Raw genomic sequence first — 10173 nt, forward strand, 5'->3', positions numbered from 1 at the left:
CGATCACGGAGAAGACCTACAGAAAGGAGCAGCTATTTGGCCACCACCAGAGTTAGGGAAAGAGTTACCACCTTCGGACTCGGACAAAAAAGAGGACACCCCACAAGAGTAACAACAGATTGATACAAGATGTCTCTGCAGCTATATAGTTGGAACATTAATGGCGCGAATTCCCCAGAAAAACGCAAACGGATCTTCCATATCCTAAAGAAAGAGAATTTGGATATAATTTGTTTGCAAGAAACCCATGTGACAAGGGTACACAGGAAGGTGTTAACAAATAAAAGATTAGGCCAAGAATTCATCTCATCAGACAGAGTCAAGAAGAGAGGCGTGGTGATTTATGCCAAAGAGACTCTTTCACCGAAACTTTTGTTTAAAGATGAACAAGGAAGAATCCTGGCTATTGAGATTTCGACCCAAGGAGAGAAAATTTTGATATTAGGAATTTATGCACCAAACGAGGGGAAATCAGAATTTTATAAGAAGCTGCATGAGACATTATTGGACTATCTGGACTATTCTAACATCATTATGATGGGAGACATGAATGGGGTTGTCTCTACTTTTATGGATAAGTCACAGAACCAGAATTTGACTAAAGATGGAAGACTACCAAAAACTTTTTTTGAACTAACTGACAATATGGATTTAATTGACTCATGGAGGACGAGAAACCCCCTAGGTAAAGAAGGAACTTTCTTTTCTGAGGCCCACCTGTCATGGACAAGGATCGACCAAATTTGGACAACTAGAGGGCTGGCACCTAAGACCACAAAAATAGAAATCTGCCCAAAGACTTGCTCCGACCATAACGCTCTGAAAATGGAAATGAGATTTACTACTGCCGACTCCTTCAGATGGAAAATGAATGACAACCTGCTAAGAGATCAAGAGATTGTAAAGAAGGCCCAAAAAGCTTTAAAGGACTATTTTGAAATCAACTTGAACACCTCGGTGGAAAAAAGAACAATCTGGGACGCGAGCAAAGCTGTTATGAGAGGGTTTCTGATACAACAGAATACGATTAAGAAAAAACTCTGGAATGGTAAAAAGGACAAGATATTGGAGAAGATAAGAGACGGCGAGAAAAAATTAAGATTAAACCCAAAATCCAAAGAGACCTTAAGAGAAATTAAATTCCACCAGTCACAATATGCGCAACTGATTAACCAAGAAGTGGAATGGAGAATTAAACAAATGAAACAAAGATCATTTGAATCGGCGAATAAATGTGGGAAACTGCTAGCTTGGCAGTTGAAAAAGAGACAAAAATTAAACTACGTTACCAATCTAGAAGTTGAAGGAAAGAACATTCAGAAACCGGGAGAAATTAGAAAGTGTTTCCAGAAATACTTTAAAAAGCTGTATACACAAGGACCCGAGGATGTAACCGAGATAGAACAATTTTTGAAAGAAAATGGTCTTCCAGAAATATCTCAAGAGAAGAGATCAACCTTGAATTGTAAAATAACACAACAAGAAATCGAGGATGCCATTCAGAATATGCAGCTGGGCAAATCTCCAGGACCTGATGGACTTACCTCCAAGTATTATAGGACGTTAAAAGACTATTTGATACAACCACTAGAGGAGGTTTGTAACCAGATTATGGGGGGAGGGAAGGCACCAGATACGTGGAAAGAAGCATTCATCACATTGATACCTAAAGTGGAAACTGAAAAGACTCAACTCAAGAACTACCGTCCCATCTCACTCCTAAATGTGGATTATAAAATATTTGCGGATATTCTGGCCAACAGATTTAAAAAAGTATTAAATGAGATAATCCATAAAGACCAGGCCGGCTTTCTCCCAGGCAGACATTTGTTTGACAATACCAGGAACATTATTGATATCTTGGAACTTTTACAAACAAATATTAACACCAAAGCAGTATTGATCTTTATTGATGCGGAGAAGGCCTTTGATAACATTTCCTGGAAATTTATGAAGAAAAATTTGGAAGGGATGGGAGTGGGAAGGGGGTTTGAGAATGGAATAGAAGCAATCTATTCAGAACAAAAAGCTAAGTTGATAGTGAACAATGTGGTGACAGAAGAACTTCATATTGAAAAAGGAACACGCCAGGGGTGCCCCCTATCCCCTCTGTTGTTTATTTCAGTCCTGGAGGTTTTGCTGAAAATGATAAGGGAGGATCGGCAGGTACAAGGAATACGGGTCGGAGCGAAACAATATAAACTGAAAGCATTTGCAGATGACCTGGTTTTAACACTACAGGAGCCAGAACCCAGTACAAAAAGAGTTTTAGAACTGATCCAGAAATTTGGTCGGGTGGCGGGTTTTAAGTTGAACAAGCAAAAAACTAAAGTCTTAGGGAAAAACTTGACGGCCATGGAAACAGAAGGGTTTCAGAAAGAGACAGAACTAAATATTGTTAAGAAAGTGAAATACCTGGGGGTCAATCTGTCTTCCAAGAATTTGAATCTATTTAAAGATAATTATGAGAAATGTTGGTTAGAAGTTAAAAAAGATTTAGAAATTTGGTCAAGACTGAAATTATCCTTGTTAGGCCGAATTGCAGCTATAAAGATGAACGTTTTGCCAAAGATGTTGTTTTTGTTTCAAGCCTTGCAGATTGTGGACAGAGTGGAATGCTTTGGAAAGTGGCAGAAGGACATTTCTAGGTTTGTCTGGCAGGGCAAAAAGCCCCGAATAAAGTTTAAGATATTAACTGATGCAAAAGAGAGAGGGGGGTTTGCCCTGCCGGACCTAAGGCTATACTATGAAGCGGCAGCCTTCTGCTGGATGAAAGATTGGATTCTATTAGAAAACACTGATGTCCTAGATCTGGAAGGCTTCAACAATTCGTTAGGTTGGCATGCGTATTTGTGGTATGACAAGGGTAAATCATATGGAATGTTTAAAAACCATATTGTCAGAAAAGCAATATATATGGTCTGGAAAAAATACAAAGACTTATTGGAAAGCAAAACTCCGAGGTGGATCTCACCAATAGAGGCCAAAGCTCGGAAAACAACCAATATGGAGGCTTATTGGCCGAAATATTGGGAAATAATAGAAAATATTGAAGGTAACTGGAGATTGCAGAGCTTTGAAAAACTAAAGGATAAGGTGCAAAATTGGCTGCATTATGCCCAAATTAATGAGGTTTTTAAGCTAGACAAAAAAACAGGTTTCCAGGTGGAAAAATCGAAACTTGAGACAGAGTTGCTTGAACCAAAGACCAAGTTATTATCGAGAATGTATAACTTGCTGCTTAAATGGAACACTCAAGATGAGACAGTTAAATCAGCAATGATAAAATGGGCTCAGGACATTGGTTATAATATTATGTCTGATGACTGGGAAAGGTTATGGACCACCGGTATGAAGTTTACTGCATGTAATGCTTTGAAAGAAAACATTATGAAAATGGTATACAGGTGGTACATGACCCCGGTTAAGCTAGCTAAGATTTACCATTTGTCCGATAACAAATGTTGGAAATGCAAGGAAGCTGAGGGAACATTCTTTCACCTCTGGTGGACCTGCCCAAGACTGAAGGCCTTCTGGGAAATGATCTATAATGAGTTAAAAAAGGTGTTTAAGTACACTTTTCCCAAGAAACCAGAGGCCTTCCTTCTGGGCATTGTCGGCCAGAAGGTGTCTAAAAAGGATAGAACTTTTTTTATGTACGCTACAACAGCAGCAAGAATTCTTATCGCTAAGCATTGGAAGACCCAAGATTTGCCCACACTGGAGGACTGGCACACGCAACTGATGAACTACATGGAATTAGCCGAGATGACTGCAAGGATTCGAGACTTGGGAGAAGAAGCAATGGAGGAGGACTGGAAAAAATTTAAAGACTATTTGCAAAAGTATTATAAGTTATATGAAACATAAGATGTCGTGTGATTGGGAATCTAGCCCCAGTAACAAAACTTAATTATTTATGAAATTTGACAAGATTTATGAAAGAATCAAGGTTTAAATGGGTAAAAACGATATTATGGTATATTGCTCAGAGTATATATTGATCAAGAGATTTAAATTTAAACTGTAATTGAAAATAGAAAGAAACATATGAAATAAGGATATAATTTGCTGATAAATTTATTGTTAAGAAATGCATTCTGCGAGGGATGGGGGAAGTCCAATGGAAATTTGAAATGAGTTATCGAAATGGTCGTGTTTTTCTTTTTCCTTTTTTTCTGGTCTTTTTTTTTTTTTTTTTTCTTCTTACTTTTTGATCTTTTTGTTATTTCTGTAAAAAATGTAATAAAAATTATTAAAAAAAACAAAAAAAAAAAAAACAAATGCTGTTGTGTTTATTTTTATATTGCTCTGGAAAAGTGGTTTGCTTCTGTGAGAAGGCAGCAGCAGCAGCCACACAGAAACAAAATATGTTATTTTTTAATATTTGGGGGCACGATCCCACACTGCAGGTCTGCAGGTTGAGGGGTGTGATATGTCACTGCCATGATGGATACAATGGTGGGGGACCTCAGATATGCTGCTGGAACACATTGCGGAGCAGTTCTGCTGGCACAGATAGGCAAGCAGGAATGCTAAATTGGGACCTAGCTGAGGAGGATAGAATTTGGAGCAGCACAGCGGAGAATCATACTTATGGCACAAGCTATGCCACATCTGTCCACAACAAGGAGCCAGTGTGGTGTAGTGGTTAAGAGCGGTGGACTCGTAATCTGGTGGACCGGGTTCGTTTCCCTGCTCCTCCACATGCATCTGCTAGGTTACCTTCGGCTAGTCACACTTCTCTGAAGTCTCTCAGCCCCACTCACCTCACAGAGTCTTTGTTGTGGGGGAGGAGAGGAAAGGAGATTGTTAGCCGCTTTGAGACTCCTTAGGGTAGTGATAAAGCGGGATATCAAATCCAAACAACACATTGGTCAATGACAAAACTTTAGAACAGAAGCAGACTTAGTGCAAGAAATTTCATACTTTCTGACTTCAAGGGGAACTTTTCAAATAAATAACCCACAATGCACCAATGTTTTCCCCACCCATTTCACTATGGCAGAACATAGGTTATGGGAGCAGATTTCCATTCCCTCTCACAGACCCAAGTTTAGCAGAGCCATCACTGACTGCCTCACCTGACTCTTTGTTGTCACCTTTGAACTTGCCTGATGCACAGCATCAGGGTGGAAGGGGAGCTGGTCACCACCACCACAAGTTGGAAGGAGATGGGGACAGAGAAGAAAGAGATGGAGCTAGCATACTCTTCCTCACTGCCTCAAGTGTTTACATGGCCCTCACTGGAATGCCTAAAGAGGGCTAAGATGTGACAGTGGATTGGACAAACTTGTTGTAGGTGTATCTATGTACAATACATAGGCACACATTGCAACTCTTGAAATCTTCACACAAACAAACATTTCTCTCCCACTACCTTGCAGCATAATGAAGGACATTATGTAAAGTAAACAAGCCACACATGCTGGAATGGACTGACTGTTTTCTTCATTGTTTTTCCATTCTTGCATCTCCAACCTTGAGCACATAAGCATGATTTAGGAGGCAGGCTGTGCTGTAAACATCAAGTAAACAAACTCTGTTGAGTGACAGCACTAGAGTTTATTGCGTCTGAAGCCCACCTCCTTGATCCACACAGAGCACAGTCACATAGACTTGTTGAAGTCTTTACTAGGGATGGGCATAGCAACTAATACTGTTTTCTTTCACTCTGTTCTGTTCCATTCCATTCCATTCTGTCCTGTTGTGTGCCACTGCAAGAATTTTGTGATCAATGTTTTATGTAAAACCCACAGTTTTTACATAAAATATACACTTTCCAATGCAGCTATCCATATGCATTTCTTCACACAGCTTTTACATAAAATAGGTATTTTTGCACACACTTTTTGCACAGTGAAAAAGAATAGTAAAACCCAAAGAAGTGCATGACTGGAATGGGACTTGTAGTTTGATCCAGAAGCAAGTTTTGGAACACCAGGCCAGGAAGAGCCACTGCAAAAAGACCAAATTATTTTCCTGTCCCTAGACCAGGCATGGCCAAACTTGGCCCTCCAGATGTTTTGGGACTACAGTGGTACCTCAGGTTACATACGCTTCAGGTTACATACACTTCAGGTTACAGACTCCGCTAACCCAGAAATAGTGCTTCAGGATGAGAACAGAAATTGTGCTCCAGCGGCGCAGCAACAGCAGGAGGCCCCATTAGCTAAAGTGCTCTTCAGGTTAAGAACAGTTTCAGGTTAAGAACAGACCTCTGGAACGAATTAAGTACTTAACCTGAGGTACCACTGTACAACTCCCATCATCCCTGACCACTGGGCCCTGTTAGCTAGGAATGATGGGAGTTGTAGTCCCAAAACATCTGGAGGGCCAAGTTTGGCTATGCCTGGTCTAGACTTTACTTCTCGCTATGTAGAGCCAGCTCTAGGAGCAACAAAATAGCAACATCAGGCACTGCCACTCTCACTAAAGGACAGTGAGGACAGTGGGAGCATGAAAAAGTTCCCAGGTTAAGGAGAGGGGGTCCCACTGGAGATCCCGTGCCAAAGCCCCCAGAATTCCAGTTCTGGAGCAAGCATCCTGAAGCAGCTCACAAGCAATTCAAGATAGATGCTGTGGCGTTTGCCCCTAGGGTGTCAAGGAAAGAGTTAAAAATGGGTGTGATGTGATTGGCCAGTGAGAATGTGAGGGGGGAGTAAAAGATAGAGTGGGAGGTTTTGAAATGACAGTTGAGGTTTGGGAGTTCAGAGCTGAAGTTTGTCAGTTGGGAGTTAAGGCTTGGGTGTTGGAGAAGGAAGAGGGTGGAATAGGCAGTGGAGTGGTTGAGCTGTATCGTGAGAGAGTGAGAGGAATTGTTAGGGAGTTAGATAGATAGTTGGCAATAATTCAGTTTGAAGTTGTTAGGAACTAAGATTTAAGAAACTGACAAGAGAAAAATAAACCGAAACCATACGCTTATTCCTGCACTTAAAAATAAACTTGATTATTTGTTTATGATAACAACTGTCTGGACTCCGTGTGTCCCCGTGTGAAGCGGGGTGGTGGCAGCGAAGAGAGCAAGCGCAGTGGTGGCACAGGGTCAATAGACCGTCAAACGTCCGGGGGCCCTGTGTGATCGCCACAGATGCTACCAGTGAAGCATGATTTTATACCAAGTTTAAATTAAGGGTATTTCTATGAAGAGGTGTCTAATTTAGGAAGTGATAAGAAACCAAGACCTACAAGTATCCCATGTTGTGATTATCACGGGCAGACCTCATTAGACATAAATTACAATGACCTTCAGTGGCACCTCAGTCACCTACGGGATAAAGATGCTGTCATTTTATTAACAGAGTTCACAAAAACATCAGTTTTGCAAGGTATTGGGGTGGTTTTTTAAAAAAATGAAAAAGATACAACGCTAAAGCCCTATTCACAGGTAGTACATGATTGTATAGATGAGCCTTCCTCAAACCTCGTATCCTCCAAATATTTTGGGCTGCAGCTCCCACCAGTCCACCTCAGGTGTCCTGATCGCATGGAGCCTTTACTCTTAAGGAGAAAGATTTGCTTTGGGCTTTCTTTAGAGACATCCACACATATGACATGATTGTTGAAATACAACGAGGTGACATCAGGGTAGAACTAAAAGCATGACCCCCACTCCATGCTTCTGAGTAGTCATGTTACTTTAGGTCAGGGGTAGCCAACACTGTAGCGCCCTTCAGCTTGTTGTTAGACTGCAACTCCTATTATCCCTGACAATTGGCCATCTTGGCTGGGGCTGCTGGGAATTGTAATTCATAATATCTGGAGGGCTACCTCTTCCCTAGATACTGCACCTTTTGCTTTTGGTAAAATATAAAGGTGCTGATTAGGGACACGGGTGGCGCTCAGTCCCTGCTCCTGCCAACCTAGCAGTTTGAAAGCACGTCAAAGTGCAAGTAGATAAATAGGTACCGCTCTGGCGGGAAGGTAAACGGCGTTTCCATGTGCTGCTCTGGTTTGCCAGAAGTGGCTTAGTCATGCTGGCCACATGACCTGGAAGCTGTACACCGGCTCCCTCGGCCAGTAAAGCGAGATGAGCGCCACAACCCCAGAGTGGGCCATGACTGGACCTAATAGTCAGGGGTCCCTTTACCCTTTACCTTTTAAAGGTGCTGATTGCCTGAAGACTCACACATTTATGACAAACTAAAATGTTTGAGGGATTTGTGGTAAACTTTCTTACAGTACATAATTCTGTACAGGGATTTGCTATAGGGTGCAATCCTGTATACCCTTACCTGGAAATAAGTTTCATTGAATTCAATGGAACTTCTGTCATCTATGCTCTGGTAACTTCTAGGTTATACGTAGGGCTGCCTGCCTCTGAAGGCAGTTTGGAAACTTCAGCTGGTGCAGAATTCAGCCTCCGGGTTGCTCACAAGATGGTTTGCGCATATAACGCCAACCCGGCTGCCAATTAATTTCCTATTAATTCCCATGACCCATTGTCATGTTTGTCACGTTCATTAATTTCAGTGGGTCTACTCGGACTCGGACTAATGCAACCCACGGAGTAGTGTACTAATTGTGTTATTGATTACTTTGATTGCTAGATTGCATTTATATTGCCTTTTTGCTAAGGCACCCAATTTAAAAATGGTATCAAATATATAGCAACAGAGTCCTCTCAATCTGCTGTTATCAGGAGCTGAACTGTATGTGCTCTCTGGTCTGGGCCTCCTCATTTATGCCTTTCCCCTGGGCACTCTAATTGGTTTGTTGTACATCTTACTGTTTTGTTTTGGGATAAATATCATGAATGCTGATAAAGAAATACCTTTTTTAAAAAAGGCATCTAGTGGTCACTACTCTACCACCCATCAAATTTGTCCCCTTCCATGGACTCTGTCTTCCACAACATTTCCCCTTTAAATCCTGAAAATGAGATGCCTCTGAATAATGATACACTATTATACTGTGGAAAAGACAACAATGAGAAACAACAACATAAAATAAATGATTCAAGAGGGAAAATATATTGAGTAACGATGAATGCAGAACAAAATTGTGACCATAACTGACCTGGAAAAATGGTGTGAGAGAGAGCTCGGAAGGCTTTGGGGGTAAATATTTGGGGTAGCTTTTCAAAACAAGCCAACTGCAAAAGTTGGCAAAAACCCAGAAACGAATCTAAAAATTATTTCAAGTTCTTATGGTAATTTATTGAAGTAATTAATCTTTTAGCACTAACTATTCCCACTTACAGCTAAGTGTTACGCAAAGTTATCAAAATATTTTAGCAAACAAAACTCTTACCTGGAAATTATCATCTATTTTGAATGTTTTGAAAATGTAAGCTGTGAACTACGGTGTTTGGCATCAATCCCTGAATGCTAACACAATCACCTTGCTGAATAACTATGCAGCCAAAAACATGGAAACAAACTCAACGAATTCTCTTAAAAGTTTGCTGCATATAGATTGTTGAAGCAAAGAGAAATAGGCAGACACTTAACACCTTGACAAAAATCAATCCAGTTTGTACCATCTTTGGTGGACATGTCCGAAGATTAAGGCTTTCTGGGAAATGATATATAATGAAATGAAAAAGGTACTTAAATATACTTTCCTTAAGAAACCAGAGGCCTTTCTCTTGGGCATTGTCGGCCAATTGGTGCTAAAGAAAGATAGAACTTTCTTTATGTACGCAACAACAGCAGCAAGAATACTTATCGCAAAGTATTGGAAGACACAAGATCTACCCACCCTGGAAGAATGGCAGATGAAAGTGATGGACTATATGACATTGGCCGAGATGACTGGCAGAATTCGTGATCAGGGAAAAGAGACGGTGGAAGAAGAATGGAAGAAATTTAAAATTTATCTTAAGGACTACTATAAACTTGATGAATGCTAGAATGTCGAGGTTTTCAGAAAGAAAGGGTTACAGTGATATAAGACTAGATTAAAGAAAACATTAAGACGACAGAGGTTGGAAAGAAATATTTATAAGTTGCTAAAAAATTATGGACATTGGGATGCAGAAAGGGGAGGTATGGGGGAGTCCGAGAAAAGAGGTTTATGAAAAAATGTTATGAAACTATACGTGTTTGTATGTCTTTTTATGTGTCTGTTTGTCTTAAAAAACTTTGTAAAACCAATAAAAAAAAATTATAAAAAAAATCAATCCAGTTTGTGACAGGGTTTCTTTCCCCCACCCCACCCTGCTGAACACTT

The 10173-nt window shown here is 40.5% G+C and overlaps 1 protein-coding gene across 4 annotated transcripts in view; it reads right to left on the reverse strand.

Moving 5' to 3' along the window:
* GABRG1 (gamma-aminobutyric acid type A receptor subunit gamma1) overlaps nt 1-10173 on the reverse strand; it is a 76625-nt gene that overhangs the window by 27166 nt on the left and 39286 nt on the right. The gene's annotated exons all lie outside the window — the stretch shown is intronic.

Source organism: Podarcis vaucheri (assembly GCF_965113315.1).
Source record: "Podarcis vaucheri genome assembly, chromosome: 9".
Classification (NCBI taxonomy): domain Eukaryota; kingdom Metazoa; phylum Chordata; class Lepidosauria; order Squamata; family Lacertidae; genus Podarcis; species Podarcis vaucheri.